Source organism: Strigops habroptila, chromosome 7 (assembly GCF_004027225.2).
Source record: "Strigops habroptila isolate Jane chromosome 7, bStrHab1.2.pri, whole genome shotgun sequence".
NCBI lineage: Eukaryota > Metazoa > Chordata > Aves > Psittaciformes > Psittacidae > Strigops > Strigops habroptila.
This window is the reverse complement of record NC_044283.2, coordinates 40195451-40222112: the sequence shown is the minus strand read 5'-3', so window position 1 is coordinate 40222112 and position 26662 is coordinate 40195451. Positions and strand designations below refer to the sequence as shown.

Here is a 26662-nt window from a genome sequence, read left to right as displayed (position 1 = left end):
CTCTTTGTATGCCATAGTTTAATCTTACAATATTTTTCCAGTAAAAATAAATTTCCCACATTCTGTGCATGACTGATGCCATTATTTTTATTTTAGTACTTTCTCAGGTCACCTTTTCCTTCCGATTCTGTAATTCTTATGCGTTCATCTTCTCCTCACACACAGATTAGATTCTTGATGTGGCATTGTTGCTGCTTGACATCTAGAAGCCTCTTGGGACAAACCTGAATATTGAGTCTTTCTCCCTAGAGTGCCCTGAACAATTCCCAGGATTAAAACACCAGCTTTTTCATATTCTTCTTCACAGCAGCAATTTAATGTTGTTCCTGGGTGGGCAAGGGCTGCTGAAGTAAAACCAGCTGCCACCATAATTTTTCTTTTAATTTTCTGGCGTGTCCATCACTTTTAGGGGTATCAGAAAGCTGGCACAGCAACCACGCGTCAGCTGAGGGCTCTTCTCCTGTGATGCTGGATGAGTGCTAGGGGCCTGACAAGAAGAAACTGAGCCATCTTTCAAAGTATTTGCCCAGCTACCTATAAATGAATATGGCTACTATATCTTTTTCCATGACCACTCTCCTTTTCCCCCCAGTGTTACTTATGTAAAGGAATTCTGCAGAGGGTGGTTATTTTACAGCCGCTGGATGATTGAGCAAGGGATTTTGGTTATTTTATTTTTGAAGCACAAAGTATTTGTAAAATATTTCTATAACAAATATTAAAATACTTGAATAATTTATAGGAATTGCAGTAAACCTAGTGAGGGAGAGAGGTCGTGCACAAAAATTTCATTACAGCTATAGACAGCTGTTACTTGAAATGCCTTTTTATTTTATAAGGCTGTAACATTCAGTGAGAGATATATAGTTAAATTTGTTAGTTTGAAGAGGTCATCATAGTGGAAATTTAGTTCTATACAAGAAAGAGTGATTGACTTTAGAGACACTGGTGTTTCCCTGGGCCCAGACATATTCAGATAGTAAGTAGTCTTGAGAGTATACCTATCATGTTATAAAGTATTTTCTGTAAGTGCTGATTTCAGAATGTTAAACATCATCTTATTCCAAAGTCTTCTAGCAGAAGTATCCCATAGCAAAATCCTAGCAACATCCTACAGCAAGAATCTAAATACTAAATAATTTCATCTAACACTGTGGAATATGTTAGAATTAGGTATCCCCTCCTTTCCTCCTAAGAAGCTGAAGGAAGGATAGATTTTACAGAGTGGCAGAGTGTAAAGTTGTAAAAGGAACACAGTAGTTCTTTCAGAACAGACTCTCCATAATCTGAACAGACCCTGCAGCAAAATAAACGGTGTTCCATTATACAAGATACCTGTAGGGAGTTCTCTTTATGCCAAACCCAGAAAAAGATTTACTTTCAGATTTGGCAAAGAAGTAATCCAGGAATGTTTGGCAATGAGTATATTGGGGAACTGTCTCATTCTTCTCCCCTCTCCCTCCCCTTACAGAATTCCTAGTGTTTTGGGGTTGGGTTTTTTTTTCCAAAAAAGATTCTGCTAGTTCTGTAAGTACAAGACAACAATAATAAAATGTTGGAAGCCAGCATATGTTAGTGTATATTAATCGTAAGGGCTGTGTTTTTAAACAAGGTGTTGCATTTCTCCAAATACAAACCATACGTGTTACATAGTATTGTAGCAAAAGCCTTGCTGCAAGTATATTAAGGTTTTAGTTTAATCAAAATAGTAGAATTTTCAAGGGAAATACACAGTTGTCTGTCATTCTTTATTGGCACCAGCCGTCCTGGGGAAAAAGGAGGACAAACTTGTTCTTGAAAGTCCAGTTTTGGTCAGTAAGCAAGTATCAGTTTATTAATAGGAACTGCATGTCTGCAATGCAGCTCTTTTCCAGCTGGGAACATATTATTGTTGTGACATGGAAAAAATCCTTATTTGCTATGGTTTTGGGGGCTATTTCTTTTTGGTTTTTTGTTTGGTGGGGTTTTGGGTTGGGTTGGGTTTTTGGTGTTGGTGGGTTTTTTCATCTTTTGATTATACTCCATGTAATACATGGTGCTGAGCTGCTTTTAAAATAATCTGTCTGGAGTAGTGCAGTTGTTGGAATAGAAGATAGATTTGCTTCAAGAAATTTAAAAGACTCTCCAGTTATTCTTCCTAATTAGAGTAGACAACATCCATACTGGTGATACCAGTAGAATTAGTAAATATGCAAACGATCAGTCACCAGCATAGCTGGTGATCCCATGAGTCACACTTCCTGCCCAAGAACTGGTGTCTGCTGCAATTGCACTTGCTCTCACCATGCGTGCTTGTAGAAGTTCACAGAACGTTTTGCACCTCAAATTGCTGCCTAGTGCAGTGCTGCTCTCTTGGCATATTCTCTCAAAGGAACTTTCCCCTTTTAAAAGTTTTGGTTGAGATACAGCATCCCTGACCATGAAGCACTCCTCAACCAAAATCTCACATCAGAGTCTTTGTCATGCTTCTAGAATACAAATGTGTGTTGTTTACCTATGTCAAAGAGAGGCCTTTCTCATGGCCTAGCTGAAACTGTAAAAGGGAAAGTATTAAAGGTTGTTAGCAGTTAAGTCATCAGTTAGTAGATGTTATCTGTCCACTCCATCCACATTCTTTTAGTTTGCTATAATTTTAAAGCCTAGTTACAAATTCAAGTAGGATCTTTTAATATTCAGCCTTCGTGCAGTGTAAACATATTTGTCTTAACAGTACTTTCTTTCTGGAAATGAAGTTTTATGGTACCATATTCCTTTGCAGTTTATTTTCATCTCAGCTGCATAGCTGATTGTAAAACTTTGTTTCTTACTTGGAAGAATCCAAGAAAGAGATAAATGGTGCAAACTCTCTCAAAGGATTTCTGTGGAAGTTGAGCATGTAAGACTGGATGAATATTGAAGTTAAAGCTAATCTGGACAAGTTTGTTCAACCATTTCTACGCATACATATCACCAAAAAATTACATAAAAATAAGTGTATAAAGTCAAGTAGGAGAAGGCAGTTTTATAAACTCGTATGATTCCCTTTAACCTCTACTCTCTCACCTTCATACAGAATCTCCTTCAGTTGCCCTGTCAAATTCAGGTGAGACAAATCCCTTTCATTCAGTTCTCATGCCTTGTATCTGTGATTCAGAATAGGATTTCTAAGAAAGTCCTGCTAAGCAAGTAACAGTCCAGAGTTCTAGAGCACACCTTCCTACGTGTAAGATCCATGGATTTCAGACTAATAGAAAAAACCTGGCTGAAATTCTGATGTCATATTGAGCACATGCTAAGCTGGATTTTTGGTAGGAAAGGGGTTTTTTTGTTTACTTTTAAATAAAAGAGCTCATGATCTAGCCAAATATAGGCATAGTTTAGTGTAGAGAAAAAAAGGATTATTTCTGGCACTAGTAAGATCCTCTGCCAAATAAATTAATTCTCTACAGAAGTGTGCAAATGCTAGAACATCCTTAAGATGTAAAAAGCACATTCCCCTTTTAATTTCAACTTCAAAACTTTAATTTCAAAGGCACCTACAACTTCCTTCTTTAAAACTTAAAATTTTATTAGATGTTTGCCATGAATTATTTCAGCATAAACAGAAATTTTGCAAAGCTGTAAGCAGCTGATTGCAGGTTCTTCTACCAATGTGCTGGGGACATCTTTAATAAAATATGATGCTATACTTTGAAGAGGATATTACTACTTAACAACAAACTGTCTGAACGCTTTCTCCTGGAATCATGGAAAATGCTCTGGTGGGTTTCACACCAAGACCTTTGGCATAAGTGAGGGTTGTGCTAGTTTGCTGTCTCTTTGGTTGCCATCAAGAGAGGACTTGCTGATGGAAGCTTTGGTTTGTAAACAAAGTACCATACAATGGGGAAAGAGATCTCTGAAAAAGCATTTTGATAGAGTGTACAGTGTTGGAGTGGTTCATGATCCACTAGGTAAGGAGAAGCACCAGTCAACAGCTTTTCTGTGTATTTTGGAACAATTGCATTCCTTTTTCTAAGCCAAAACATAGCCATTACGATTATATAAACGTAAATCTTTCTTGAGAAGTCTGGTTCTCTTCCTTCATTTCCTGTAGCATGTTAGCTGCAGCTTATTTCAGACTGTTTTCTCTTAAGCTCCCAGAAAATGTAAACACAGCATAAAAATCTTGTCCACAAATCTTCACACTAAGTCATTCTGAACTCCCACTAGGAGTACGTTACCCATAAGATCAGTTATTTCAATAGTAATTTGCAGTCTTCCCCCCCTCCCTTTAAATATGTGGTAATGTCTAGGAAGAAGAAACCTGGTTTCTAAAGGACAAAATTAAATCTGTAACGTGTTGTGCTTTGACAGCCCCAGACTTCACGATGTATGTCTTCTTGTTATACATTATGGTGGGTTTTGGTTGCTGTAAAGTTCGGTTCTTCCCCTGAGCATCCAATAAAAATGATTCCTACAAAGGAAGAAGATCTGACTAGTACAGTGCACCAAGAGAGCTAATACGAAGATGATTTTGTATTGCTGGGTTCATTTTATTGCAGTGCTGCTTTATTCTGTTTAGCACTGTCTGATCTATGAATCTTTAGTTTTGCCCAACAGACTGAGATGAGTTGAACTGTGGAATAATGCTGCCAAGTTTTCCGTTATGGTCATCATCAACTTGTCATTTCTTAATTTCATTCTGCTGCTTCTCACTGTACTCTGTGTTTATTTACTATTTACCACTTGCAGGTATGTGATACTAGTGTAGTTACCATTTAACAAAGTCATGCAGCATATATTTCTCTTGAAAACAAGACTGGAAAGCAATCATCTACTTGCAATGGACAGCGGTTTCTGCTGCCATTCTGTGTATTTACTCCGTTTTGATGATAATATGTTGGCAAATGTTTTCCAGATCTAATATAATACAATGGGGCATGCCAACTATACATATGGAGAATAGTACTTCCTAATTCCCCTAATTTGTGCCCAGCTGTCTTCAAGAGCACTGTCCTTGGCCGCTGCTGTAAATATAAGTCAAATGTATGACTTTTTACCACTCATAAGTGCATTATATTTCAGAGTAGCTTTCATCCAGATTTCCCTCAGGATATGTTTTAGTACTTCTGCACTCAAAGTTTGGCAATACTACTTTGATATGAATGCACATGGTTTTCATTCATATATATATATTGTTAATGTCACTCACATGAGTCTGTAATCAGAAAAACATGCATTAAGATTAAATGAGAATTCAATTCAAACAATAAATTTATGTTGTTGTTGACCAAAGTCTTGGTATTAAGGAAATGTTTTTGCTTTCAGTAAAATGGAGCCTTTCTTTTATATTCCTACTTATATTTAGTAGACAAAAATCTGTGATACTTGGGAAAATATATATATTTTCAGGTGTAATAGTTACAGCATCATGAAAAGCCTTTCTGCACAGTTACAGTGTGCTGGACAGGTTGCTGAGTCTGGTCTGAGTTGTGCTTTGCCAAGAAAGGTTGCACCACATGATCCTTGTGGTCCCTTCCAACCTGGTATTCTGTGATTCTATGATTCTATTCTATGAAACAATGTAGGATTAAATATTTAAGTTCAGGCTTGATGCAGAGTTCTTTTTCTATGAGCTGTCTGGTTTTCTTGTCATGGTGAAAATGCCAAGATAGAAATGTCTTGTCTCTATGTTTCTTGTGATTCCATGCAAACATATTTTAATGGTCAGCTAAACTGCACAGGCTAATTTTAAACTGGGAAATAACCATTCCTTGCCTGTGTCTGTTTGGCTGCCTGTGGGTACCTATACACTTGACTGTGTGCATTCCCTGTCTTTCCATGAATGTTCTGGGAGAAATTTGGAGCAAGCAGTACTTTTGGTTTCAATGTGGACATGTGTTCCTTTCAAGAGTATCTAAAATATTTAGGAAAAGAAAAATTTATTAAGCCTACAGATTAATATTGGCCAAAACAATTTGGGATGATACTTTGAAATAGTATATTTAGCTAATAAATTGAAGGCAGCAAATACAGCACTGATTTTTAAAGAAAGTTTTCAAGGAGTTTCAGGGGACTCTTGACTGATGAGGCTGGTATCTGAAAATTCAGTACATAATATAGAAATGATAGTATAATCTAGAATAAAGAAATTAGAATAAAAAGAACATGAACATAATGTGACATTTAGAGGGAGAAAAAAAAAGTAAATAAAGGTAGCACCTCACAGTTCTACTCAAACTATTTGAAAGAATCAACAAGAACCATGTGGGTGACCAAAGTCTAATTGATACAGTGCACTGGATTACCAAAACAGTAGTTTGAGTGAGTGGGTTCACTGGGGGAGGAGGAGGAAGGATTCAATTGTGCAAGCACAAATTGGCAGCTACCAAAATGGGAAAATGGCATAGGGAACACACATGCAGAAACATTGCCACTGGGGTGAATGGTAACAATTTAACTATGTGGAGTATTTAGAGAGAGAAAACCTGTACTTTGAAACCTGTTTGACCAGGCAGAGAGAGGTCTGGAACTGTCATTGAAAGCCAGTTGAGTAGTAACTTCCAGATCCCTGTGAGATCATCCTTTCTGTGACGACAGAGGCCTAGGCCTCTAGGTATGTGTTTATGTAAGTTTTTAGATAGCTTTTTTTAGAGCATTGTGAGTTCCTCATTCAGCAGAGGCATACTTCTATTTGCAGAAGGGAAATATGGTACAACAGCAAAAGCACCTCAGAGGTTGGCGGGTATGTCCTTCTACCATGAACATATCTGTTACGGCGTCATCCCTTCCATTCAGAAGAACTGATGCCAGATGACAGGGCCTGGGCAGTAAATCATTACAGAACCAGCAGTGAGTTATTTGTCAGTAGCTTGAACACCTGCTGGAGGTGATGGAGTCGGTCCGAAATAAACCAGTACTGCTGCAGCTGGTAGCAGTGGAGAGGCCGAGCTCTCTGAGATATTCCATCCTGGTTTCACTTTTGTTTAATTTAGTCTTAATTTAGTCTTTTATGACTTTTGTTTAATTTAGTCTTAAAGCATTTCTGTATTTTGGATTTTAATTTAGCATTTTCTTTATTGGTTATAAACATTTTAATTACATTCATCTTGAAACAGATAACTTGAGAGATTTTTATGAACATAAATTCTACATAATTGTTCCTTTATGCTTCTTATTTTGCCATAAGTTGTTTGTTGGTGGTGGTTTGTTTTTTGTTTGGTTTTTTTTTTTTTTTTCTCCTGAGGAGCATTTTAGCATGGTAGTTTATGTACATAATGTAAATATGATGTAGTCAATATATTTATTATTCTGCTATTCTTATCAAGCTGTTTCCTTAAGTTTTTCTATTCTGAGAATTTCTCACAAGTAAACAAACTTGTTCAGGCCTCTGTTGAGGGCAAGAATGCAATGTAAAAATACCAGAGGTGCTTTTCTGTTGAGCTGAAAATACAACAGGCTTAATGTGTTGGGCGCAGCTGAAGGAGTGTTATAGGAAGGTGGTTCTAAAGGCACCTTTATACTCTCCCTAATTACTTTTTTTCATGCACTTGTGCCCAGGAGCAGTCACTATTTCTCTGTACATCAGTGACTTAATGCAGTGTTCTGTTTGTTCCAGTCTACTACTCGTTTTCTGCTTCACCCGGGCATCCACAGGAGCTTGCAATGATGAAAGAACTTTTAGCATTACTTAAGGACTTCTTTTCACAACTTAATACTAAGGAACTGTATTGAGAAATATAGGAATGTTTTCAGACTCCCAAGCAGAATTAGAAAGTTAGACTTTTAGCTGCAACTTCTCCTTTAATTTGTTGCAAAATACTGTTTCTTGTCACGCTGCCTTAGAAAGAGCTCTCACAAGACTTTTACTGATTTTGAATCATTACTTCGTGAAGGGTATTCCTTTTAAGGAGTCACAGCTCAATAATTTCCTTAGTCAGAGATATCTCTGCATCTGAACTCTGTTTGTTTCAGTTGTCACTGTGGGCATGGTCAGTATATATTCTCCTGAACTTTTAACATTTACGCATTTGAATTTAAAGAAAGAAATCGCTTCCTGCAGGATTCCTTGATATTTGTTTTAAAAAAGACTATCAGATGAGTGCCTGTGAGATTCCACTTTGAAAAGACTAGACCTAAAAGATGTGAACAAAAACCTACAGTGACCAGCAGGTCTTATTCTTCTACCAAAGTATTTTTCCTTGATTGCTTACATATACATGTACAGCTAGGCTGCAAATTCTCTCTCATGAAGCACCTGATGTGCTACTAAAAGTAAGTATGGAGCAAAAGTAACAAGAGGAGGGAGTGTTCTGCTAGCAAATTTACACCAACTTCCATCAGGTGAGCTGCTCTTTATAATGGTACTTCAAAGAGTTTAGGGATACTTTGAGAGTAGAGCTAGATCTGCTTGCTTACTTCATGCAGCGTGACAGAATACCTACTTTTTAAAAAATAGGTAACAATGCTGGGGGATTCCTTTTTCTCTGCAGAAAGTGCCAGTTAAATCCCCACAGGACACGCCATAACCTGTTCTAAGGAACAATGAAAAATATGAAAAGAATCCGTGAATTTTTACACTGGGACTTTGCAACTTCACGTTGCTTTGTCCTGTTGCCAGTGATTTGCCCTGCACGCACTGCAGCTGCAGCTGAAAAAGCGGCGCTGCCCGGGAAAACCCTCCGGCTTTGCGAGGTGAGGCTGCTGAAGGGGGGCAATGGAGGAGCCAGAGGCAGGTTGGCTCCGGCTGTCGGCCCTGCTCCGGAGGGTCCCCGCTGCCGCGCTCGGGGAAAGCCCGGTTGCCCAAGAGGGACCGTGCGGGGCCGGGGTCGGGTCATGGGGCAGGGGCCGCGGCTGGTCCGCCCCGGCGGCGCCCGGGGAAGGTGCTCCTTACATGGGCATGGCAGCGGTGAGGCTGCTCGCCCAGGGGCCGGGCGGGGTGGCCCCGCTGGAGCCGGGCGGCGCGGCGCAGGGGGTTCGGCCAGACAAAGAGCAGTCCCGGCGACCAAATAAGGAAGTTGGAGCTGTAGGATTTCAGAATAGGAGCAGGGGGAAGGCGGGAAGCAGCCTCTCTGCAGGAAGCTGCTTTCTGGGAGTGGTAAATACGGGGGATCGAGGCTCACGAACTTGTCGTTATCCTCCTCTAATCTTCTGCCAGCACAGCCGAAGAGCTCAAGCTGTGTTTGTCGTATTTTCTCATGTTTCTGAAAGCTCTCTGTAGGTTTCTGTTATAAAGGAGGGGTCTTGGCAGCCCCATTGGTTAGCAGCCTGAAGACAAATGAGTCTTCCTCTGCCGGGGGGGAAGAGTGGAGGGGGGAAATCCCATTGTAGATGATTTCAAGTATTATGAGCACACTTTTTGAATTTTTGTCTGTGGCAGTGTTCTCATGACAGCTTAGAAACTCATTTAGAGGGGGTACATACTCACCCCTGAGACACTGGGGTGTCTTTGCAGTTGAGAACAGTGGTAGGCAAAGAGAGAAAAGAAAGACAATGAGTACTAAAAAACCCACCCTGACAATTCTGATAGAAAAGCACTTCACAGCAAATGACCTAGTGGGAAAATATTCTGGGATATCAGAAATGCGAGTAAGGTACTGTTTTAAACACAGGTATGGAATTCATACCCTGCCATTAGGATCCCCAGTATTTTGGGACATCTTAGATTTTTTTTTACCTGCTTGTATAGGCTGAATTTAAAACGTCTTGTTCCTGGTGGGAAAAGACACAGGATACCATTCACCTTTTCACTTCAGACTTACCTGGAGCAGGAAGACTCAACACAAGAGATGCATTGAGTAGGTGGAGGAGCAGCTGTGATCTGTGCTGACTGTGTGAAAGCTAGACCAGAGGAAACCTAATAGCTGTGGGCACAAACTTCAGCAGTAACGTTTAACATACTGGCAGGGTTCGCTCTGGTTTCAAAACGTTAGCAACAGAATGTCTCCTAAATTCACAGCCTTTGCAGCAAACAACTACATGCACCATGAGCTTGATATCCTGATGAAAGGAAGTAAGTTATGCCTTGATCTTGAAATTGTGACCAGATCAGCTCATAAACAGCTACTGAAAAACATTTTAAACATTGCGGGGAAGCCTGACTCAGAAGAAACAGCTTCTTTATCTTTCCTGACAGGCCTTCCAATTACAGCAGCTGTATGTTACCAAAGTGTAACTAATTGAAAGATGCAGCACACTCGATAGTACTGTATCAGTAGTATTAAAGAAGAGAATGTACTGTTAAGATTTGAGTTGGGAACTAGGAAGGACTTATGGGTGACATTCTAATTGCTGCAACCACCTGAGACTTTATAGAAGCCTCCTAACAATTTAAGCCTCTGAAGTGTAGGTAGACCTGTCACAGAGCCATAGTGATGCTTGCAGAAGTGATTCCAATATCACAGCTGAAGAGTGTTGTGCCAATTTTCCTATGAAGTAAAGAAGAAACCATAGATACAACACTAACGAAACCACAGAGGGTAAGCCTTGGGCAAGGTTATTTTGCTCTAGATCCTAATATGTTGATTGAAACAGAAGAGTATTGCAGGTATCAGTGTAATTTATTTCCTTAATAAAAAATAGAGAATCTGAGAAGAGCGGTAGAGTGAGGGAGGAAGAAAGTGCAAAGAAAAGCTGCAAGAGCTAGGAAACAAATACAGGCCAGGATCAGCTGCACAGCTTGGGAGAGAAAGGAAATTGGACAAAAACTTACACGAAATAGTTCTCATTTGTGGTGTTGCTGAAACTGGCAGCTTAACATGGGTCAAAATATTTTTGAGTCTCAGGAGTGAATTGTTTTCCAGGTTATATTTTGGCATATTTAATGTAGGCATTTCCAGAGCTCGTACGCATTGTTATACCAATAGTTGTGCAGGCCAGGAAATTCTCATGGATTACTCATGGTCAAAACAGACTAAGAATGTGGGTGCCAAAGTATCTGGGTGCTTTAAGGAAGCCATTGGGATACTTGACTTCTCTATGTGCTTGTTCAACTGCCGCTGTTCCAGTTCTTTGTTAAAGTGCCTATAGAGCCCATGGTTTTTTCCCATGCTGTCACAGGGGTCACACAGTAAGAAGTCACACAGTATGGGCTGGAGCACCTCGCCTGTGAAGACAGGCTGAGAGACTTGGGCTTGTTCAGCCTGGAGAAGAGAAGCCTCCAGAGAGATGTTATAGCAGCTTCCAGTGCCTAAAGGGGCCTACAAGAAAGCTGGAAAGGGACTTTTTACAAGGGCATGTAGTGACAGGGCAAGGAGGAATAGCTTTAAACTGAAAGAGGGAGATTTAGATTAGACATTATGGAAAAATTTTTCACTGTGAGGGTGGTGAGATATTAGCTCAGATTGCCCAGAGAAGTTGTGGCTGCCCCATCTCTGGCAGTGTTCAAGGCCAGGTTTGATGAGGCTTTGAGCAACCTGATCTAGTGGAAAGTGTCCCTGCTAATGGCAGAGGGGTTGGAACTAGATGAGCTTTAATTTCTCTTACCAATCCAAACCATTCTATAATTCTATTAATTTTGTAATTAGTGTTATAACAAAGAAGACTTAAACATGAGTCACTTCATCACCACCGGTGTGTCTACATATATGTCCATTAAACTGGTAATTGCCGCCTTATGAAAATTGCCTCAGCTATAGAAACTTCTGTTTTCCTTTATGTATAATTAGAAGTTTGGGAAAAGATCCTCTTTTCATTTTATTTTTGTTAAATCATGTTTTAATAGATCACAGACTGCAGTATGATTTGCCTTCAAATGTTGGCTCTAGAAATGGTTTCCTCTCTGTAAAACACGTAACTTTGACAGTGTGTATTGGTAGAACTGGAAGTGATGGGAAATGTTTGCTAGAATAATCTTCCTTGTAATAAACGTGTGATCCTTTATTTTCCAGAAGTGCTAAGAAAAACAAAATCTACAAACAACTTGGTACTCCTAGTTCAGAATTTCACCAGCAGGAAATGATACCAAACAAAGCAATTTACAGTTATGACCTCAGTGTCTGCCAACACCAGTGAAGTTAGGTGGTACAGGATGCTTGTAATTCGGAATTCAAGAGACATTTGAAACAATGCTAAGTGTTTTGGACTGGTACATGTTTGGCACTTGCTATTTCAGAGGTAGTAGTTAGTCCCCTTTGGTTTTAAGAGAACCTAGCTTTGCATTCTGGCCTTCTCATGCATTCCAAGAAAATCGGTGTCCTGTTCCTGGCTTAGTTATCCCCATTCAAAGCTTTCAAATGTTGTCAAGTACGCTATGGCAGGAGATGTCATTTTATGGAGGGGTTTTTTCTTGTTTGTCTATTTTAAATAAAAATCTGAAAATCCACAATGGTTGGCATGTCAAAGCTTATTTTGCATAGCTAACGTAAATGGGATGCATTTCCTTTATGTAAGAAAAACAGGGAGGTTGCGGAATTGGGCTCCATAAATCATTGAATTTAGTGAGCTGCATATGAATCAGTTTGAAAGCTTGTAAACTCTTTCAGTTCCCTCTTCTAGTCCTTCTATGTTACTGCCATTTCCATCTGAGCTTAACGATGTTTGAACTGTAATCTGATGCAAAGCTTCATCGTGGCTAGCTGAATAGTGTTTGGGTTGATTTACAGAGATGCCTATATATTTGAATTAATTTCCGGTTTTTAAGAGCAAAAGAATCTCAGGTCATGTGTCTCTCCCATGTAAAAAACACCATTTGAATCTCAATCACAACTTCTTCATAGACCTCAAAGATTTAGGGTTTTGGTGGTGGTGGTGTTTCTTTTCTTTTTGAAAAATGTCCTGGTCTGATTTAAAGAATTGGAGAGATCTGGTCTTAACTATCATAGTCAGAATCACACACTCCAGGTAACCTTTAATTGTCTTTCTTATTCACCAGCTAGGATGCTAAACTTTTGTGTATCATAATGAAGAACTAAGTAAGCAAATAGAAGAACGGAAATAGAAGTATCTATTCACTGAAGATACACTGCAAGCAAAAAGGTTACATTTAAATACTACAGATTATTCTGTAGTAGTTTAAGAATTTGACTGACTCTCTCAAGAAACCCATTGAGTTGTTTTATCTCTGTTTTCTCTTAGATTGCTGAGGATGTAATTACTTTGTGTAAGGTTTTCTCTGCATTTTCAGTTTTTTTGTTTTTTCTGAAGTAATTTTTTTTTTTAGTTTCTGTACTCTTAAGCAATACTAATTTCATTTTATTTACAGGGTGGTATAAAAAGCAAATCTTCATTTTGTGAAGATTCTCCAAGTTTGAATGGGTGCTAGCAAAAAAAAATCAGCTTGGGGCAGTTTGATGTTGGCCTGTTTTGCTAATGACATTTGCCATTACTTCCATTAGTTCACAGATATGAATTGTTGGGAGGGTTTTACTGCATTTTTCTGAAACTTGTTTATTACAATTGTCCTCACATTTTAAATATTTCATTTAAGTATTAGGACTTCACTGGAGTTGTAGGCAATTGGGGTTTTTTGGTGTAAATTGGTTTACCTCATTTTAGTTTGCCAGTCATGCTGTACATACAGTTGGAAGCTCCTTAAACTAGAAACAAATGTTCCTGGAGCTGGAATGATAGGCAAAGTTGTTTACAAGAAAGAATCACAGATCATATTAAGTTTTAAGTTAAGCATATGATTTTGTTTCCTTTCTCGTTGGATCTTTATTTCACATTGTGCCTAATGTTTGGTTCCCAGTAGGTTGAGCTTCGTTTTCACTTTCCATGCCCAGTTATGCTTGTGGAGTCACAGTGAAGCAAATATCTTGAACTGAGCTGATGTGCACAAGCTGTCTTTTTGCTTTCATCTTCCATCCCCATGACGTGAACGTGAGCATACACGCATAGACATAAAATTCTTCTCCCAAATTCTTGGAACATACGTGCAAAATATGTGCAATGTAAGAGCTGTGACAGAAGAAAATGTCAGAGAACTCAGTTGGCTTTACTGAATATTAACTCACTCCATCAAAGTCAAAGGGGAAGGTGCAATTAAGGGACATTAAGTCCAGGTACTGTTTTCCTATAGTGGCTTTTCCTACTGTACATCAGTCTGTCCTCTGTTCTGTGTTGTGTTAGATTATCTGCAGCTATTACTGGCTGAACTGTGTTCTGCTTGTTAGGTAGAATACTATCCTTGACCTGCATATTTACCCCAAATCATATAGAGACCTGATCAGTGATGAGTGATACTCTTTTTATCTTTGTACTATCTCAATAGTATGTGTATGAGCTACCGTGCTTCTTCCTCATAGTCATATACCAGAATTGGAAACAGAGTGTCAGTGCAGTGACAGCTTCTCACTGCCAGGATCCAGCATGTCGCTCTCTGTTCTAGTAATGGGGAGATGCTTTATTTCCCTTTCCCTTTTTCCTAGTTGGCAGCATTCCTCTTCCTTGTTCTGAGCCATCTGATGATGTGGAGCAAGTTCTGAGTCCTAAAGAAGTCTGGGTGGTGAAAAGGGGCAAAAGGGGTTGAGTAAGCAAGGGAGGTCTCAGTGCAACCTTGTTCTGCATTGTCCACCATAGAATGAAATTTCTCAGATACAGGTCTTGCTCCTCTTGGGGCTTCATATCACTTGGAGGAAAACAGTTATGAGGATGTTCTTCTGCAAACCCAACAGATTCCAGGCATCCAGAGCTGGACTGTAATACACATTGATTGGAAAGTGGAGCTGAAAGAAGAAAGAAGAGCACCCTTACTTTCAGCTGCCGTGAAATCTCTTCATCATTGCCCAGGATGTGTAAGAGTAGTGAGAATAGGGGTTTTATAGATGTATCTTTTGAGCTTGTCCCTCCTGTTTTAAGCAGACGTTTAAGTAGATGTTACCAATGATTAGTTGTTCTATGATTACTCATAAAACTGATGTTGGCATGTAATCTGTAAGAAAGCACTAGATCCGGTCCACATGGGTTCTAGGAGCATGAACTGACAACAGAAATCTGTTCTTCAGTCTTCATGTCCTTGTGGAAAAAAAGAAATATGTACCTCTAAATGATGCCCTTAGTGGAATATACAGTAATAATTAATGTATTTACAGTAAGTGTTTGACAGCATAATTTTGGTAACTGGTAACATGTAGTAAATGTTCTCTGAGCTCTGATGCTGTTCTTTGGCTGGTGAAGGAGATGCAGGAGATTGTTTATAAAGCAGATGGCTGAAGTGTGCAATAGAGTGCTTTGGTTTTCCTAAAAAAGAATCCAACCCAAAAAACCACCACACCCAAAAAAAAGAAAAAAAAAAGTTCTAAATTCAGTTTAAGCTGAATTTAAAGTTTCAGTGAAAACCTGTGGACTTTGTAGTGATGAGTAGTGGCATACGTGTTATTTAAAAAGAACAGGAAAGTGTTACAAGGCTTAGAAGTATAACTTGAGACATCCCTTCCGCAGCTCTGCGCTGAAACAGACATCCACCCCCCGCTCTGTCCTGCAGACAAAAGCGATGTGGGAAGGCCGGGCGCTTCCCATACAAAAGCCAGCGTGAGCTCCCATGGCAAGGCCTGGGGCAGCTGTAGGGCAACGGGACGGGCCTGGGCTGTTTCCTTCTGCTCCCCGGCAGCTCAGCGCCCGCCCCTGCTTTAGCAGGGGTTTCTCAGGCTTGTCTGCTGGCGCTGGGTGCCGAGTTCCTGGAGGGAAGAGAGTGAGCTTCCACCGGGAACCCGAGCCTTTTTTGGCAAAAAGTGTGTTCAAAAGCCCCGGTCCTAGCTCCGAGGGAAGAGGGATTAAGACTTAAGGCTGCGGCAACAGGGAAAGACGATCCCGACGGCGATTCGCTGAGGGAGCGCACATTTCCCCGCCGCTCCCAGCAGCCCGGTACCGCCTCTCGCACGGCCCGGGCAGCCGGGGTGGCCCGGGACTCTTAACGTGAAGCTGCCGGAGTGGGGCGGGACACGCCGGCGGAGGCTCGGTGCCGGTCCTGCGCCGCCTGCCCGCCCGCCCTTATATAGCGCCCGGTACCTGCCGCCCGCCGGTCCCGCCGCTCAGCTCCCTCGTTTCCCGGGAACCTGCGCTCGGGTATGTGATAACTGCCCGCCTCAGCGCTGCCGAGGTAAGATGGCAGGATGCTTTCCAGCGCGACGCGTGGTCTTCGGATGAGGCGAGCGCACGGCAGCAGCAGTGATCGGGGCGGGCGAAACCCTGCTGGAAGCGGGTCGGGCTGGCCGCGGTTCTTTCGGGTATTTCTTTCTTTGCGCGACTCTTTCCTGTCCTGTTAGTTTACCACATCATCTGTAGGTGCATTCTAGTTTGGCCGCTGCACTTTCTTTGCCGATCACTCGGTCTTCCCAGAGGCAGAAGGGGATGCTGCGGCGGCGGTGTGGAGCTCTGTAGCTCAAGACTTAACAAATCAGTTGTTAGTTTGCGAGTGACTATCACAGAGCAGTAAAAGATGAGTGCTTTCGCAGCCTCCTTTGCAGGAGACTTCTATAGGAACCCGCTGATACTCCTGGATGAGGAGAGACTGGGTAATGGGCAGGACACTTGATGGTTTAGAAAGCTTGCTGCGGCTTCTTACCAAAATTAAACCAAACGCAAACCAGATATTGGGGTTGGGTTTTTTTTGTTCACTGGAATTCATTAGTCTATAAGGAAGACATATTTGGTGACCTAGCAATGATGTACTCTTGCAGCTTACTCTTTTGGTCGAATGTTTATCACTGAGTGTTGAAAGGCATTTGGTGTTACTTAGTAACTTTGTAACTTATAACAGTAACAGCTTTGGAGACTTTTTTTTCTTCTTTTCCAAGTCTGTAGCAGACCTTTGTTTAAATTTTAGTAGTGAAGACACACACACACAAAAAAAAAAAAAAGAAAAAAAAAAAGAAAAAAAAAAGTGAAAGTTTCCTGGCAGCAGGCACATAATTAGAAAGAAGGCTGGGAAAAGTAAGGCTGGCCTTCCTTATAACGATGTGTTTACAGAAACTTGGAAAGCAGAGATATGCATTGGCTATCAAAGAGAAACCAACATCTGCTCTTGGAACATTTGGGTCAGCTTTATATTAAGGAATATGGCATTACAGAGCATACATCTAAAAATAGGAGCGGACGCATTTGATGTTTCATGAAGCTCTGAGGTCAAGAAACGGTTTTTCCACGATATTCTGTGGCTCTATTGAACTGAAACCAGGATTCCTGGCACCAAACCCCGTATTTCTGAAATTAACTCCGTAAGATGTATTACATATTGTATGGAAAGTTTTATGTCCACTCACAAGTCTGTGTGCACCGAAATCCACTGGAGTTCTGGGGAGGGGAGGAAGTTATGATGTTTTTAAGGAAGCCCAACAGTTTCCACGCATCCAGAGCTGGTCTGTGATTCACAATGCATACCAGACATAGAAAGATTAAGATATAGAACTGATAACAAGAGGATGGAAAAAACCATATAAAAAGTTAAATGGCTCTCAGCCTATGTCCGTTGATTGTGTCTAAACCGCTTTGCTATGGAAAAGGGGGCAAATACTTGAGAGAACAGGATTCTGTGTTTTCCATCCTGCTTTTGGATGGAGAACAAAACCTGAAAGTACTGACTGCCTGTGAAATAATATTCTGGTACTAATTTTCCTGACCAGGAGAAGAGATCATGTGGGAAAAAGTAGGGGCAAAGGGATAAGAGTTTGAATAAAAGAAACTGGGATGATTGGATAGGACATATACAGATGTTCTTCTAACTTTTGAAACTCATAGGAATATACAGATAAGATTTTGTTAGAATTAAGAGTATCTCATTTGGATGAAAACATTTCTCTCATCTTTGAGGTAGTAGAAACCTGATATTCAAAAAGTCAGAATTTACCAAGTTACTGTACACTGAAATTTGACAGTTTTCCTAAAATTGGAATGGTGGATGTGTGGTAAAGAAAAGTTTATTAGCGGTTGGCAGGTATATGTGACAACTTTTCTTGTAGCTGTGTGAGAGCCAAGCAATCTTTTTTATTTACTTATTTTTTCAGTGAAAAACTATGTTCTGAAAATTTGAATTATGTTTTAAGTAACAGTAAGCAGCCTGATGTATGGGGATTCCATTTAAAAGCACTGCTTTTATGTTCTCATACTTAGATTCATAGAATGATTTGGGTTGGAAGCAACCCTAAAGATCATCTGATTCTAACCCCTCTGTCATGGGCAGGGACACCTTCCAGTAGACCAGGTTGCTCAAAGCCCTGTCCTACCTGATGAAGTCCTACAAAATTCTCTATTATCTTTAAATTGTTATTCGGTTATTTTTATTTTTTGGGGAGTAAGAACAGGACAGTTAGATATATTGTCTTGGCCAAGCTCACCTTACTGGACACTCATGCACCTATTATTGTGGGCCTATTCTTTTTTATTAGCCCGAGTCTACTATTTTCTCTTTGCAGAGACTGTGTAATGATTGCAACATATAAAAGTTGCAAAGTGTTATTCTACAGTAATTATTATTGTTGTACAATTACAACTGTTGTAAAGTAATTCATGAGATCTATGGTTCCAGGTAACAAAACACAACTTACTATTCTCTGCTCTGCACTGAAGAATTTGTTAGGCTTATACAACAGTTGTGGAGGGCATGATAGCCTAACCACTCCACAAATAGGAACATGGTTGCAATTTTGTCATCCACTTTGTGGTCTATATGACTGCAGCAGACATTTCTAACAGCTATGTTAGCTGTGTTAGAACAGCATAACTCTATCTCTGTAAGGACATAGTGGTAAATCTGATGAGTAATGTTCAGCTGTTGGGCTTTGGGCACCAGAAGACAAAGGGAGTGGTCTGGCTGGAATTGACCTGTGGGAGGATGCTGGTCAGCCCATTTCCATGGAGAATTCCTTCTTTCTCTCCTGTACAGAATTTCTTTCTCATGGATCATTTTGAAGCAGAGTAATAGAGACTTGACCTGTTAAACTTGCCTTTTTCTCAGCTGGGCAAAGTAACCTGACCTTACCTGTAAAATCATGTATTTGATGGGAATTTATTACATTCTTCAGACAGCAAATGAATTTCTCAATTCAAAGTAGCTGCTTTGTGATTTTACTCATGCCAACATTAATGTGGACCCATGTGCCCAGGAGCAGAGCAGAGCATCAATGAGTGTGATGTCATATAAACAGGTTTTCTCTGTGTGTATAGAATAATTTCCCTCAGACTATGGATATTGGTAGGCACTCAACCTGAAAGACATGAAGATAAAGACCTTTGGTTTTAAAAAGCTGAGTTTCTAAGATGAAAATATGTAGATAAGTGCATGGGATGCAGTGAGAAGAAACTGTCTGAAAGATGAAGATAAGCATATGCAGTATTAGTTACATAATTTTTGGAATGTTTTATGTTATTGTCATGTGTCTTTTCATTTGCTGTTTACTCTCTGAGAAAGGAGACTTTAAGTATTTCGGAGTCTACTGGACCTTTATTAACCTGAGAAGAGTTGGCGGCCCTAAGATTTTATTTTCCCAAAAAAATTTCAGGTTTATGTAGAACATATTAACTGATAGTCCCATATATTCCTGAACATAATCATTGGCTGGAAAGTTTTCATCCTGGGAATATTGTTTAATCAAAATATGCCTATGGAATTTTGTATTCATGAATCATCTTCCCATTTTCTTAAGAGCTAGCATTTCAGTGCTAGATTAAGTAATAAAGTTTCCTTTGGGGTGAAGCTCCCACTCAGTAATAGCAATACTGAGCAATGATTTCATAGTGATAACAGATGCATTTGGAAGAATTAGGAAGAATACTTACAGAGTAATTACTAACCAAATTGTAGTATGCCCAGAAGACTCATTTTAACCTCTTATTCTGCAGAAAGTGAAGGGGAGAGTCTTTTGTGACTGCAGGTGTCAGAACTTTCTGGAGCATTACAAATTAATTAACAATTTGGTATTTATATAATTAAAAAAAGAAACAACCAAACTTATTAGACCATCGTAATTATCATAGAAGGAGAACCAATAATTAAGCAGTTATTTTTACGTGTGAAATATACTTTCTGGATTAGCACACGAATAGAAAACTTAGGAAATAATTTTTCTCCACATTGCTGTCTAGACATTTACATGGTCCTTCTCCCACCTGCTTGGGACATTCTAGCCCTTGCCAAGGCAGGAAGTCTGTATTTCCTTTATTGAAGCAGAAAGTGATTGTAATTAGTGTATTGTGTATGGCACTCCCCAGCGCTTTCCCTTTCCACAAAGAGAAGGAGTTTAAGATAAACAGCAATTATTTTTATATAAATAAATAAATACAGTGGGCTCCATTTATTGCTGGGCTTTTTTCTGCCTGGTGCACCTGTGTGAGATGAGCCAAGAAACAGCTGAATCTGCTTTCCCTAGTTTGCATACTGTGTATCTCTCCAGGGATAATTTGGATTAAAATCTTTTATTAACTTAGATTATCCTAAACCATCCTTTGGAAGCAGTTATTCAGTATTCATCCCAGTCCTTCCGAGGACATTTTTCTGAGACTGGGGAATTTTATTCTTTTGTGTCATCAAAAAATGTTCCTCTTGAAATTTCTCCTTGAAATGGGCTCTGTGTTTTGTTTGTTGTCAGTTTCAGAAGTACATTATACGTGCTGGTCTAAAACATACGAGAAGAAAGAAACATTTCTTTGTTCTTTTTGAACAGTGATCTTAGATCATGGTTCACTATAGAATATTTCAAACAGGAAGTGGCAATGTGGGCTTGAGTTCATACTTCAGCCTTAAAAATGTGGAAGAGTTGATTTTGTGTGTCAGGAGCTGCTAATACTGCATTGCCAAAGTGTCCAAGTTCTGGTAAACGTTCATAAGATGGCACATGTCTCATTTGTCCTTTTGGGTCTGTCTAAAGTGAAGGCTTTCAAGAGAAAGACTATTATTTGCAGACATGATGTGTCAGCCAGAAGAAATGTACAGGAAAAGATTTTTCGGTTTTCATTGGCAACATGGTTACATTTTTTTTCCAGGCTAAAATGTAAAAATAGATTAACACACAAAAATCTATTTTAGTAATGTTAACATTTATACCAACCAAATAACCACATCGAATTCACAGTGAAGAGTGATATTCTTGTCCTGTATGTTACTGTTCCCATTAAGGCAACGTGGTACCTGAGGTGTGCATGTAAATAATGGGAAAGCATACGGAGTTATGTTTACAACATCAGTATTTAACTCCTTGCTTTTATGGTCTCGAGCGGGTTTGTTTTAATCTTTGCGTTTACATGAAGATTATTGAACTTTGCTTTAGAACCCTTGAATTCAGATGAAGATGCAGTCAGCTGGATTTAATTTTTAAATTGCAATTTAAAAAGAATTCCTCTCCTATGATGAAGAAGAATCCACTTCTGAGAGCAAGAAATGCATGCAGGCAGTATCTGGTGGGCTGGAGAAACCTCATCAGACATTCCTGCCTGGGCTGTGGTGAATAGAAAAAGAGTATGGAATATTTTGATTTTTTTGTGCTGCTTCTGCTACAGAATTGTTTAAACAGTATGACCCCAGTTCTCCAGCCACACCAAATACAGAAATCTGGTTTAAATCAAGGTCTGCATGTGTTACAGCAACTTTTCCCAGGAGAGCCAACCTGCTGGGTTTAGGCCAAGCTCTAAGCTCCTACCCATTTTTGCACCTTACTCACAACTTGGAAGACTTATCCTTAAAAAAGGACCATTATGTTCTTTTTGTAGTTGGATTTTGTCATCTTTTGTCATCTGTCTTATATTTTTCACTCCTTGGCTGAATTCACTCTTCTGAAGAGGCTGAATTACAGTATGAAAGTAGTCACTAGAAACAGAACTGTTTCTTTCAGCGCTGTTTCTTTCAGCTCTGTTTCAAACACCATGTGTGTATGTACATGCAGATGTGTGTAAAATACATGTTTCTGACTTCAAAGAATGGATAATGCAGATTTTCTTTATGTGAGGAGATAATGCAAATCTGTTTCTGTGCATATAGGAATCAAATGGGGTGTGAATGTATGTGTGTGTGTCCGTACAGAGCATAAAATCTGTATCTGACTCATGGGGATGATTTGTTTAAAGCAGCTATTAAAGTGCAAAACAATTTTAATAGCTAACTTTGGCTAGCAGAACAGATTCACCAAGGCAACATAGAAAGTTTTGCACAAATGAGAGTTTACTTGCGCAGAACCCCAATGGTGCTGTATTCCTTCCAGCCCACCTCACTGTACTTATTTTGGCTCTGACATACAAAGCTTTTCTTTTCAGTATTTGAAGCATTCAGGAGGGCACCCTGATTCATGGCTGTGTTTTGCAGTGACCAAAGATCTAGTGAATCTATTTTTTTGTACAATTGAGGCTCTGAAAACCCTAGAGGAGCTCATAATACTTTGTGGATGCAGTCTTTTCATGCACACTCTATTTGTGTGTGATCTGTTTCCTGACGAAACTTTCAGGGAATTAAATGAAAGCGTAAGTTGCTTGGTATTGTATTACTGATGGTGAGTGTGTTGCAAGATGATGCCATTTACTCCTGTGCAAATCCAAGGTGCCTAAAACCAGAATTCCTCAAAGAAAATGTAAAGGGATTATGGATATCCACACTGACACAGGTGCTGGTATGTAACTACAAATGTTTTTCAGACATTTTCATGAAAAGAGTGCCTGGGCTTCAGAAGTGTTCATCAGTATTACTCAACTGACAAGCCTTCAGACTGTGTATTTTGCTGTATAAACTGCAGTTTATTTTCAGTGAGGAGTCAGAGACTTTTCCACAACAGACATATTTCTTCATCGCCAAATCCTATTTTTCTATTTCTAAAGCTACCTGATAATTTTCATATACCATGATAATTATCACACACCTAGGTTCAATGTCCTTGCCAAATGACATGTTTATTCCTTCACGTATAACCTTTGTAGCATATTTTTTCAGGCAGTAAATAGTTTGCCATACTTCTTGGCTATGTGCTGGGGGGAAAGTCTTGATTTCCTATAAATCTTCATAGTTTTTCTATCTTTGTAAAAATCTGGAGATCTGTATGTAACGTAAAAAGGAGAGACACCTCTTCTATCAGTTTCTGCAGACATATGAAATCCAATTTATAAAGTGAGACTACGGAAGTTCAAACTATATTGAAAGTACATTATGTTGTCTTATGAGTCTCTAGGATGTTACATGTGGTTTCCATTCTTTTATCTTTAGTAGCCTTTGGATTTTCTGCTAGAAATTCTGAGGTTGTCAACTGTTTAACATTTTCTTAAGTTGTTCATCAGGAATTTCTGGAAAATGTTTTCTCCCATTTTCTGCTTTGTATTAAAATACCCTCTAAACCTCTGATTTTTTTATTTCTTTTTTAAGAAGAAAAAAAAAATTAGTATCAGTTGTATTTCAGGAACATTTGTGCTCATAGGACACAGAGTTTTCAGAGAAAAGAAAAAAAGCCAAGGTTAGAAGCTGCTTTCGTATGTATGCAACTGAATTAGATGAGTGTTGCATGTGTATTTGTCCACATAGATGGAAAGAAAAGAGGAGTGCCTATTACAATAAAACCAAAATTATATGTCAACATTTTCTCAAACAAAGAATGAACTTCAGCTACTGAATCTGAGGTTAGTTGTATGGTTGCCTCTGGCCCATAAAATACAGTGTCTTTAAGTGTTTCTGAGGTTTTTGGAAGTAAAAATTATAAACTGATTTTCTAAGACTCTAGGTTCCTGTGTCCCCTTATCCCTTCAAGCTTTAGTGGTCATGCTAATGGTTGGGTGTAAAGAGCCAATTAATATGAATAATGCCATTTATCTGAACCATACGAAATACCCAGAAAAAAGAGCAGAAGGCTCAGAAATTAGAATCTCTCTGCCACATTTCTCTTGCTCTTCCACCAACTGTATAGCTGTGATCAGCAACCAGCTGCAAGCAACACATGAGCTCTCTCTCCAGCCCTAGCTGGAACATATTGCAGTAATCTAGTCTTGATGTCAAAGGCACGTCATGTGGTGTGAGGAGCAGTATAGGGTGGAACCATTCCCAGGATGGTGAAGCTCAGCACCGACCACATGCATCACACTTAGCCTAAGATCAAGGACCTGATTTCAACTCTGAGGAATCTTTTAAGGAGGGAAGCAATGCTTTCTGGAGCATGAGCTAACATTTAATGGAGCAGGGTCTTGCGATTGCCTATCTAAGCTTCAGTATATTCAGCTGGTCTGTGACACCTCACTGGAAGTTTTCTTATAACAAATGATCGCCAGGATTCTGCAGGTTCCCAGAAGTATCTAGAAGTTTAGACTGCAGAAACACACGTGTAGTGGATGTTCTGTTTGTTACAGACTGCAGCAATAAATCAGGGCTTTAACATGTGAGCACAAATGTTATAATTATAAATGAGTTGTAGGTTCTTTTGCCATGCATGTCTTGAGATGAAGCAATTTGTTCCTACAGTTCTTGCAAGGATCTGATTATTATATATGGGCATGGCTTTGTATGGTGAAATGTTTGGTTCAGAAAAAGTATTGATATCTTTAATGCTAGATTTAGCATGGGCGTTTTTAGCAAAAGGCATTAAAATACTTTTGGTTTCATCTTCTGCCTGCAGTCTGCTGCTACAAACTGCCAGGCAAGGCTGTTTCATCCTCACTTTGAACACCCATTGAAGACTGTTTTGTAGTGCTTCTGTAATTTCGTGCAGTTAATATTCCTGTTAGTACAAACTTTGGACTTTTTTTGGTGGTAGGCTGTAACTAGAAAAGAGGAGTGATGTAGGGACAGTTAATTATAATGAATTACGAAAGAGCTCCGCCAGCCACTGAGGCTAATTATCAGTTTGCAACTAAAACACAGCACTCACATTATGTCCTTTTTTGGATTAAGAGGATGGATGTTTGTGCTTTAAGCATTAATGCCTACAAATGCAAAAGACAGGCCCTGTTTACTGAGTGAATTCTTGAAAGTGTACTGAATTAGAGGAACTGTTTGCAATGCTAATATTTGAAGTAACGTGCTCATTGATAAAAAGCAGAGCAGAATAGAATTGGAATGCATTTAGGCAGGAAGCTGATCTGTAGTAGATGAAAGTTTGGGGGAGTTGAGTGAATTGGTATGAGCATACAAAGCTCTGAGATGCCTAGTATTTTTACTAAGTGTCTTCCCTTTTCCCCAAAAGATTTAGTATGTCTGCCAGAATTTCCAGTATTGGTGGAGCAAAGTTGGTTATGCAGGGCAATAGAGGATTGACTGAGTAGAGTGAAACTGGAATGTTTGGGAGACATTTGTAAAACCTGTGAATAGTACCTTTTTAATTCACGGAAACATGTCAAAAATGCTAGGGTCTCATAAAGAGTGATACAAGACAGAAGTAGCTTGTCCAAGAGAATAAATTCTTCACAAAGCCATAATGAAATAATACTTTAATGTGCTTTTGGGTGGGGAAAATAGTTTCTCTGCCATCATTGACGGTCTTTGTGATAAAGGAAGAATCACAGAAATCTGCTGTCAAGCTTCCTGAGTTACTGATGTTAATGTTTGTGGTTGGGTGTTGAGATTATTCTCAAATGTTTCCTCTCTTTAATTACCTCACATTCTTCAAGAGTTTTGTTATAGGCTGTCCACTGTTTTGCATGAAATTGAAAATGTCAAGAGCCACTTAAAAAGGAAGGAAGCTACCCATATAATTAGTTTCTCAATTAATTGCCCTTTGTTTTGGAAAATTTAAGGTTTGCTAAAACCACTGACTACTGGTGAAGTTCGTAGAGTAATTTCAGCTTTCACAGTTAGCAGAGCTAATTGCAGCATACTGCATAGAGGACAGAAAATAGCTTGGAAAAGGGCTTTTTGGAAGATGTGCAACATATGAAAACATGTTTCCCTAGTTGGTCTGAGCAGCAGTTCAATGTTTCAGAGTTTTCCATGGATGCTCTTGAAAGTATACATTCAGGTCTATATTAGTTGGTTGTCCCGTAAATTGCTGACTGTGCCTAATATTCTTGGTACCTGTTATCAGGTCTTGCATTGTACAGGTACCTGTCATATGAATATTGCATATTGATGTGCAGATTGGCACATTGTGGGAACAAGGGCATGTGTTTAAACTTAATTATCATGGTTTTGGTTTAATGGAACCCCTTGGTTTCTTTTTTTTTGTTCCCCCCAGAAAATGTTAGTAGTTTTGCTGTGATAATAGTATGTATTGTCCAGTGTCTTGCAATAGTTGCCTTTCTAATCAAATTCTCATTGATGCTAACTCCTGAGATTTATCTATGGCATATTTGGATTTTTTGTTCCCAAGTAAAATTAGCATTACATTTACTGTTGTTGATGAATTTATACACTGGCCTAAAAATTGAAGGATATGCAACCAATCAGAAGTAATAGTGTTGTACATCATCGTCAGGCTATGTCAAGTCAGGCTATGGCTGGGAATAAAACAAAGTTATAAAAGTCTCTAGGAAGTGTCAAGTTTAATTAGTTATACCTTGTTAGCTATTGACTTGGCTGCTTCTGCTCCAGAATAAGTATGTACACATAAGTAGTTTGGAGTACCTGTTGTGTTAGGTGTATCTATTCTGGTGTAATTCTGCCCAACTGATTGTTTCATCTCTAGTTTTCTAGTCCCAACAGGGGGACAAGCAACATTACTAAACTGTAGTACTGTAGGGTAAAGCTACTGCAGAAAATTTGTACACGTGGTTGTTAAGCCACAGTAAACTAAGTGATGCTTAGCTGGTATTGAAGGAGATACCTTCTGATATATGTATTTCTAGACATTTTAAACTGTTCTTAACCTGGTGATGG

At 39.3% G+C, this 26662-nt stretch overlaps 1 protein-coding gene across 7 annotated transcripts in view; it reads left to right on the top strand.

Annotated features, from left to right (window-relative positions):
* Positions 1 to 26662, top strand: part of PALLD (palladin, cytoskeletal associated protein) — a 145097-nt gene that overhangs the window by 62268 nt on the left and 56167 nt on the right. Inside the window, exon 1 of one of the 7 annotated variants that reach the window (XM_030491856.2) lies at positions 15881 to 15997. The exons of 4 other annotated variants lie outside the window; for them this stretch is intronic. The gene's annotated coding sequence lies outside the window, so the exon portion shown is untranslated. Of the gene's footprint in view, positions 1 to 15880; positions 15998 to 26662 lie in introns of those variants that run through there. 2 more of the 7 variants (XM_030491857.2, XM_030491858.2) reach the window with 2 other exon arrangements.